General features: G+C 46.3%; 1 long non-coding RNA gene across 1 annotated transcript; it reads left to right on the top strand.

Moving 5' to 3' along the window:
• Positions 1-226: 226 nt before the first annotated feature.
• Positions 227-8,944, top strand: LOC134420510 (uncharacterized). The gene is made up of 3 exons (XR_010028372.1): positions 227-385; positions 3,062-3,199; positions 8,859-8,944. It is a non-coding gene; the product is annotated as an uncharacterized LOC134420510 (long non-coding RNA).
• The last annotated feature ends 306 nt before the right edge of the window (positions 8,945-9,250 follow it).

Below are 9,250 nucleotides of genomic sequence, written 5' to 3'. Positions count from 1 at the left end.
GCGTTAAGAAACCTGGGATTTTTTGGAAGTGGCCAATTCCATACTCCCTTGGCTAAAGCCCCAAGGAAATCGAGCATGGACAGTTCTCCAGGAGATCCAACAGCACATTGTTAGCCTGAGAGTGGGGAATTCTTTTGCTTGGTTTCCTAACTGGAGCTGGCTTTCATGGTTTGTTGTTTTCTCCACAGCTGACTTTGGCCTCTTTGCTCAGCTCAGCCCTGAGCAGGGCAGACGGAGCTCCGTGGCCGGCACTGCTGGGTGGCTGGCGCCTGAAGTGGTGACAGGTCAACCATGTGGCCCCAAAGTGGACATATGGTCTTTGGGAATTGTGGGCATCGAAATGGTGGAACGAGAAGTTCCTTCCTGGAATGCAACTCCTGTCTTGGTAAGGTGCAAATACTCACTGATCCCACTGTCTTTCTCACCTGTCCCATGTTCTGTGTGCCATTGGACAAAATCCCATTGCCATCTTCTGGCACCACATCCACCAAGGTCCCCTTCTAAAAATGCCCCTGCAGCACATCAGCATCTGCTGTAGCTTTGGTTGTATCAGAAAGGGAAGTGGCAGTTCAGAAACCTAACCAGTTCAGAAACCTGCCATTTTGGCCTCCAGCCATGCCTGACATTTCCCACTTGTTTTTTGAACAATGTTGGAAGTCTGTTTCTGAAGGACAAGAATTTTTCAGTGGACAGGGTAGACATGTGATAAATATCCTGAGAAATAGAGGTTAGACCTTTCCAGTTTAAATTTCATAGAAAACATAGGAAAAAAGGAAAAAGAAAACTAAACAAAAAAGGAAAAGAGAAAAAAACCTACTACCAAAGCAATGCCCAAGCAGTTCTGCTTGCTTTTTCATTTTTTAAACGCAGCTCTTCTCTTCAATTCTGTAGCATCTTTTCCAAATCCTGTGGTTGTTGAAACTTTCAGGCTTTCAAGTCATCTGTACATTGTTCAGTCATGTGTGTGGGTGGCCTGGATAATTTTAGGATGTGTTTTTCTCCGACTGCAGTTAGAATTGTTTGCCAAACCCTTGGCTGTTTCTTGGTACTTTAACAAGTTGATGAGCTTGCAGGCAGGTGCCTGGGCTGGGATCCACCGTGGGCAGTTGACACCGGTGCTGTGTTTCTTTACCACAGGAGCAGGGCCATCCCTGGCCTGCACAGTTCTAATGACAGGGAGGGCTCCAGCTCCCCACCATGGCCAGTGGCTGAGCTCAGCTGAGAGTCAGGATAAAACCCTCTTTGTCACCTCTGGTGATGTGGGAAAAGGACAGGAAGCCGCATCAATTATTTGTACACAAGGGGAGTACATTGCCATTTCTGGCTTTGAAATTCTCTTTTGGGTTAGAGGATAATAGCAAAGTCTCTTTGGTCACCATCTATTTCAGCGCCACGAGCACAGAGTTATCATGACAGTGGTGGGCATTTTTATGGAGACTCCAAGGCCTCTTGCCATTGTTATTTTTGTCTATTTGAGATGGATTCTGCAAGTTGAGGTTTGAATAGTTCCAAGTCGGTGTCTTATGTTTCTAAATACCATCTTGCAAAAGCAGAATGAGCTCTCTCCCTCTGACTTGTCAGCATGTAAGGGCTTGGTTCAACATGAACCACACTGGATAATGATCAGCTGATGTCTTGCCAATCTACACTGTAATTCCTTGGCCTGAGGAGTATCAGAAAGACCTGCTGAGCTCCATGGACACTGTCAGCTGCATGGAAGTGAGCATCCTTGGCCTTGCTGAAGAAACTGGAGCTCAGCTTAGGTTAGATGCTGTTGAGCAGGAGAAAGGCTGGAATCGTCAGGTGTTTCCAGAGGCCTGTGTGCCCAGAGGGACTGAGTTCTGGGGAGCAGCTGGATGTTTCTGCACATCATGGAAGGGGATTGCCAGACAGCTCAAGCCTCACCACAGGCAAACACTCCCCAGCTCTTCTCAGGCAACATTTGCTTTGGGTTTCAAGTTGTTCCCACTTGTCTGGCTGCGAAGATGCCCCTCAAACCACAAGGCAAGCCTCTCAGAACTGGTGTTACATTTCCAGAAATGAAGAAAAGAAGCCCAAACACAAGAAAGTTGCTAAGGCACTGGTTTTTAGGGGGGAACTTAGCCCCCTGTGCAGTTTCTTCTCACTGGGAAACGTGCCTGAAACCTGGGCATGAGGGTGTAAAGGCCACAGTTTCTTCTGCTTCTTGTGCAGTGCTGCTGAAACACTCAGTGACCGCGTTTCTCTCCTAGCCCAAGCCACATTCTGCCCGTCACCAAGCCAGAGCCTGGTGATGTGGAGAGCCTGCCAAAACCTCCCATTTGTTTCCTGGCACTTTCTGGGATGGGCCTAGCATTCATGCATTGACTTGAGTTGCCAATTGAGCAGAGGGTGACTGTAGGGATGGAACCTCTCCTTCTGATTTGACCATGAAAGGTTTTTCTTTTTCATGTAAGGATAGCAGAAATTTTCAGACTGCTGAGAGACAGAGCTGCAGGTGGCTCCTGTATGTCCAAACAGGTGTTTTCATGCCAGTACATTTGTGCATGGATCTTAATGTGTCTGTGTTGAAGATGAGATTCCCAATGTTTGTTTCCTTACCTGAGGAATATCTGGTGGATTTCCTTTCTTTCCTTCCAATTCCCATTGTTTTCAAGAACAAAGCAAAGAGCTTGATTCATTTTGTTTTATGGCAGCTGTGCTTAAGGGACCAAGAAGCACTGCAGAAATACTTTTCATATACTAACCCTTGGATAGAGTAGAGTTAGTATAGCAAAGTCCTTCTTCCAAAAAGCCTCTCAAGTTGGTATGAATCCTCAGGGAAGGAAATGTGCTTGTGCTGATGTAGTTCCCACTAACTAGGTCAGTCAACGAAATCAGCTGCCAAGGCAAGATCTGTGGGATGTTGGAGAGGCTGTGGTGCATCGGGGTTGGGGGTTTTGGTTGGTAAAGAAAAGTAATCTCTGGGTCTCTGCCAGGGCAGAAACTGCCACTGCAGAGTGGAGCTTAATCAATGGGATCTGGGAGAGCAGTGACAGATGGGAAAGAAGCAGGTGGAGCCTGGTGTCTCCTTTTTCCCCAGCCCCAACTCCTGATAGCCACAGGAGGAAGACAAAAGCTGAAGCAGCCCAACCTATTTTCATCCTGCCTGCGTGACTTCCTGAGCTGCTGCCTGCAGAGAGACGAGGCGCGGCGCTGGTCTGCCAAGGAGCTCCTGCAGGTAAAATGTGAAGGGGCTGCAGGTGAAACAGGCTCTGAGGGATGGGCTCCTCCTCCACTCAAGCCCAAGGCATCAGATGAGCCCCCTTCCTCCTCACCTCCACTCTTGCTGCTCTTCAAATGAAAATGGTGAGGAATCCTAGACTGGGCTTGGCTGGCAGGGTCCTGTAAAGGTCCTCTGGTGCAAGTGTCCTGCAATGAGCAGGGACATCTTTAAAGAGATCAGGTTGCTCAGAGCCCTTTGCCACCGGAGCCGGAATGGTTGCAGGGATGGGGCACCTACAAGCTCTTGGGGCAAGCTGTGCCAGGGTCACACCATGCTCGGAGTAAACAAGTTCTGATTAGATCCTATTTGTGTTTAAAAATATTCACCCCCATCCTATTGTATCTGGCCCTGTTAAAAAAGATGTCGCCCACTTTCTTCAAAGCCACTCTGAAGTCTTGGAAAGTGGCAATAAAGTCTCCCTGGGGCCTGTTCTTCACAAAACTGAATAACTCCAGCTCCCTCTGCATTTCCTGAGTCAGAGAGGTCCTCTGGCTGTTTCTGTCACCCTCTTTTGTAATTTGGTGTGGTGTTCAGTTTTATCTAATGGCAAAAGAATTGAAGTAGAGCAATGCAGGGTTCAGAGACATGAAATGGTGGTGGAGGAGCCCAAGGAAGCCAGTCCCAGCCTAGGGGTCAGAGATTTGGCTGTGGGCAGGAGGGGCTGTGGCGGGCTCACTGTGAGCCTCTGAGGGGCCCTGGTTTGTGCCCCCCAGCCCACCCTCAGAGGTTTCTGCCATGCAAACAGGGACAGCTGGGAGGGACTTGTCCCAGCCCCATCTGCTGCCTGGCACGCTCAAGCAGACGGGAACTGTACCAGTGTTACTGCCAGGCTGTGTGGCAGAGAGGGAACTGCAGGGCCCAGTGCCACTGGGCTGGCCCTGCTGGGAAGGAAGGTGCCATCCAGCACACGAGGGGCAGGGCATGGAATGGTAGACACTGCTCTGTCTCCCTGTGGGAATCAGCACAGTGCCTGTCTTTCAAAGATAGGGACCAGTTTGAGGCTTTGGAGTTTCCTGAAAAGTTGAAACTCCAAGGACAGAAACCACCATTTCTAGAGCACTGGCAGGGCTAAAGTCTCAGCAAGTTGAGGATAATTGGATGAGTGGGATTCTGGGCCAGGTTTGCCTGTGATGGCAAAGTCCTGCACATAAAGTTGGAGGTGTAGATGGTCCCATTGGTCCTCTTCCTGTATCCTTCTAGGAGCCAGAGGAATCCTGTGAAGCACTGAGCTTGGAAAGTCATGGTCCATTGTTTTTTGTTGCTTTTTTTTTTTTCCCTTTGAGCAGCATCCATTTGTAACATTTGCTGAGCCTGCGTCCAGCCTGGTGCCGCTGATTGTTTCAGTGAAGAAGAGGAGGGAGGCAAGAACGTGACAATCACATCAGGATCATTTATTCCTCAACCAGTTTAGAGTAAGATTGTAGGTTAGGACTAGGATTAGGATTAGGATTAGATTTAGGATTAGGATTAGGATTAGGATTAGGATTAGGATTAGGATTAGGATTAGGAGTAGGATTAGGATTAGGGTTCAGGTTAGGGTTAGGGTTAGGGTTAGAGTAGGATTGTCTAATAGGACTGCAGAGTAGGATTGGAAATGAATAAAGTTTCTGAAACCACACCTCACCTTGAAGATTCCCTTCCTTCTCACTCTGCAAATAAGCTCAAAAATTCTTTCTGAATTGTCTGTTGTTTCTGAAAGGTGGAAAGTGACACAGTGTCTTTGGCATGGTATGAAAGTGGGGAAGGATGTTCTTCATTCATCCTCTCCAGACCACACTGCCTTTGGAATATGGCCCACTGGTCTGTTTTTGGCCAGCTTTGGTACTTCTGTTTGAGGCAGAAAGGGCAATGGCATTTGAAGGCAAAACCAAAAGAAGAATGAGGCAGCCCAAACACCCTGTGCAGATGCAGGCCTTCAGCTGTGACTGGAGAGCATTGGGGCTCCTGCCAGTTGGATTTGGAGCCCTAAATGCAATAATCTCTTTGGCTGGAGGAAAGCCTTGCTCAAGTGAGAAAGCAGAAAGATCAGAGAGGGTGCTCGGGAAGGTCTCCTGTGGCGCAGAGCTGTCAGCGCCTGTGAGGTGAGAGCGGGCCCGGCCTTGCCCAGGCTGGAGCCCCAGCAGAGCCCCGGCAGAGGCCAGAGCAGCCTGAGCCCCGGCAGAGGCAGGCTGGAAGGAGGCCCTTGGAGCTGCAAGAGGCAGCAGCCGGGCCCTGGGTGCCTCTTGCTGGGAGCGGGTGAATCCTCCGCTCTCAGAGCCCAGGTGGCAGCTGGCTGCTGCCGAGGGGAAGCGCAGCCGTGCTGGGCACAGCCCGGCTTGGGGGCCATGGCCGTCTGGAGTGTGCCCAGGAACAGAGAAAGGCCAAGGGCAGCCGCGGGCCACTGGGCTGGCTGAGGATTCCTCCTCTTCTGCCGGCTGCCCTGCACCTCCTGGCAAAGGCCAGCAGTGTGTGCAGCACTCTGGGCACCGGGGCAGGGAGCCGGGCTGCTCGGCAGGCTGGAGCACAGGGCAGCTCCTTCAGGCCCGGCACTTGAGCCAGGGGAAACGAGGCCAGCGTGAGGCAGGGACAGCTTGGCAGGGCCCATGTCGTAGGAAGGGGACCAGGACACCAGGTGGTTCATCACAGGTCCAATTTATTAAAAAAAGCATTGTTATGTTTGTCCAATTATCCCATCATAAAAAGGCCAAATAGTATTAAAAGTAGTAACACTTTTAATTAAATAGTTTAGAAAATATATAAACAAAGGATAATTTGGTTCAAATAATAGCGCATAAGCAAAAACAACCACGGGGTACGGAGGGCAGGGTTCAATGACCCTTGCCACTTCACGTACAAGCTTGCCAGATGAAAGTCACCCCTTATATGCCATGTGCAAACGCCATCTCCTCCTATTTTCGGTTCGTCACTTTTCTGTCTCCGCCTTCATTACCACCTTTATCACGCATGCGCCACCACTCGGTTTGGTGGTCGCACAAGTCTTTGAGGGTCGTCACTGATGAAGGCCCTGTAGTCTTCTTTGTTGTCCTTTAATTCACCTTTGGGTTACACATGCGCACCAAGCCAGTACAATGTAAGCCAAGACTAACGTATCAGTGCATCTACATATCAAAGCAATAAGTCCCTTATAATTAGCATTTTCTTGGACCCAACCAGGTTCTTGGTCATTTTTAGCAACTGTATCTTCAGCTTCTTTCCTTCTGTCCTTGTGAACATCTGCTAGGAAGGAGGGGGTGGGTGGAGCCCCTCTTTCCCTCTCTTCTTTGGCATTACAATTTTTAGCTATTAACTATTTTATTATTCTCAAATATTAATTACTGTATCAATATTAATTACTGTTTCAATTTTTATCAGCACAAATCATACCTATTTATCACAGCATCAAACACTTATACAGCAAATAATAAGCTTATGAATATTATGTAAGCCAAGCAATCTATTGGTTAAACTATTCCATGAACTCTTCCTCATTCCTTAGGGGTTACATCTCTCTTTTCTCATGTCTCTTTCACTATTTGTTTACCTACTACAGCTAGGCCCAAGGACACGCTATCTCACAGGTGCAGGACTTGGAAGTAGCCACGGCTTTGTACTTTTCCATTCTCTAGTCTCCTAAATTTCCCAACACTTCCCCTGTTTTTATTTTTTATGAAAAGCAAAATTCTATGGGCTAACTGTGTCACACTCTTTGCAACACAAAACCAGGCTATTCGAACAACTAAACAGTATTTCAAACAGTATTCTCAGCTAGCAAGGTTTCTCTCTTACAAGGGATCTAAGCCAGGGAAACAAACCAAAAAGGCTGTCACTTTTTATAGGATATGCTATATAACAGATACAAAAAGAATTCTATGTGCTACAAGGCTCAAACCAAACTCAGGTGTGCTAATACAACTTACAAAAATAAGCTAAAGGAGTAACATGTGTGCAGGTTTCACCCATGTCAACTGTCTGGTCAGTTTGCTTTCTATTCTCAAACAGCAGATATACTTCAAACAGGAATGGCTCTACTCACAAATGCTTCTGATTGTCCTTTTTTAACTAGAGTTTCTCTGATGTTCACAACAAAACTTCGCACACAAGTCATAAAAATAAACGCCTATCATAAAAGGATAAATCTATCTAACATCACTTAAACTTAATAGTACCTAGATTTAAAATACTTAAACTTAAAATATTTAAACTTAATAGAAGTTAACATTACTTAAACTTATCTTTACTTAAACTTAACAGATTTTTAAATCAACAGAACTTACATGTAAAATCACTTAAATCTAACAAAACTTTAACAAAATTAACTGACTTTAAATTCTACATAACTTAAACCTAATATAATTTAAACCGAATCTAGCTTTACTTAAACTTAATAACACTTAAACTCAACAGGAGATAAACTTAACAAAACTAAACCTTAACAGTATTTAACATTTAATGGCACTTAATAGATAATTTAACTTAAACTACTTAGCAACGGATAATACTTACTATAGAAATAAAATATAGCATTTACTATAACTTACCTACAGGCCTGATTCTAAAATACTAAATTAAACAAGTTTCTTCACATATTTGCTGCAGCATTTTTATACTTGAATGCACTTAAACATAAGAAGTTTGTTCAAGGTATACCTGTGGAAAAATTCTTTTAAATTCAGTGCTTGCTGTTACTTTTATCACATCTAAACAAAGCTTAAAAAATACAAAAACCACACTCATTACATCTTACTTCTACAACCACTTTTACACATTTTTAACATTTTTAAAATATAATTTCAGAGTTTAATGTTCTACTGACTGAGTTAGTTGGGCTTCTGATATTTAAAGTCTCTTTCACAGTCTCTGCTAGGAAAAAGAAAAAGTCCTTTTGAGTTAGGTGAAAAACGTCTTGACCGTAATGGTCTTCGGTGTCCTTTGTTTATTATCACTGGCTTCTTAATTGCAGTAGAAATCTTTCTTTTGTTGACAAGAGTCACATTTATTAAGCTGTTAGGTCTCACACTGAAGCTTTTGCCGGCTGCGGGGCGGAGGGAGAGCGCTCCCGCTGGAAGAAGCGCTCCGGTCCCGCGGCGCTTGTGTCGGAGGGGGCGAAACCCCCACGGTTGCCGCCGCTGCCCCCGCTACAGCGCAGCATTTCAGGTGGCCGCTCGCCGCGGCTGCTCCCCATGGCGGAGCGCCCATGCCGAGTTCGGAGCAGCACAGCCTCGCAGGCATCCCGAGCCGCAGCTGCTGCTGTGCACTCAGAGACATGCTGAAGTGTATTGTATATCACCCGCCATGGCTTGCTGGGTTTCTTTGCTGACTTATCATCTTCTAACACTGCTTCCCACAGTATATCCCCAGATTTTCTCCATTCTGAGAGTTCATGTGGGTTAAGGAAAGTTTCTTCCGCATATCCGTAGGCTAATAACAAATCTATCCCCTTTACCCCTCGCCATTCTAGATACGTGGCGAATAACTTATATGCTGCTTGCCTTTTCATACCTCTTTCGTGAGCGCTCTTGCAGCTTTCCAGGCTTCCGGCAGCATGTATGGCTCAGGTCACCGATGTGAACCCCGAGGGTGCTTAAAAATTCTGGCACCTATGATTTAAAATATATTATGTTGTTGTCATTTACAGAATACACCCTGTGGGAAGAGGGATGGAAGTGTTTATTATGCTAATAGCAATGAGTATGCTAATAATGAGGCAAGGGCAGAATTGACAATCAACTATTTAGCTGGAGAAGGACAACACAGCCTACCAGATGACCAAGCAGCAGGAATCCCCAGAGAAGTACTGGATGATATCAAAGAGATGGCTTTGAAGGCTTTAATCCAGGTATTGGATGGTAGCACCCCCAATTTCGACTACCTTGGGTGGCTGCAGCTAAAGCTTTAGGACAATCAGACCATCTTGGGTTCCTGTTAAGTAAGCAAACCAATGCTACTCCCTCACACTGAGTGGCCTGCTCTCAGACATAGAGACCATCAGACATGCCACCTTGCAGAACAGCGACAGAATTTTTATTC

This window comes from Melospiza melodia, chromosome 7 (assembly GCF_035770615.1).
Source record: "Melospiza melodia melodia isolate bMelMel2 chromosome 7, bMelMel2.pri, whole genome shotgun sequence".
Classification (NCBI taxonomy): Eukaryota; Metazoa; Chordata; class Aves; order Passeriformes; family Passerellidae; genus Melospiza; species Melospiza melodia.
Note: the sequence above shows the minus strand (reverse complement) of the source record. Positions and strands in the feature narration are given on the sequence as shown.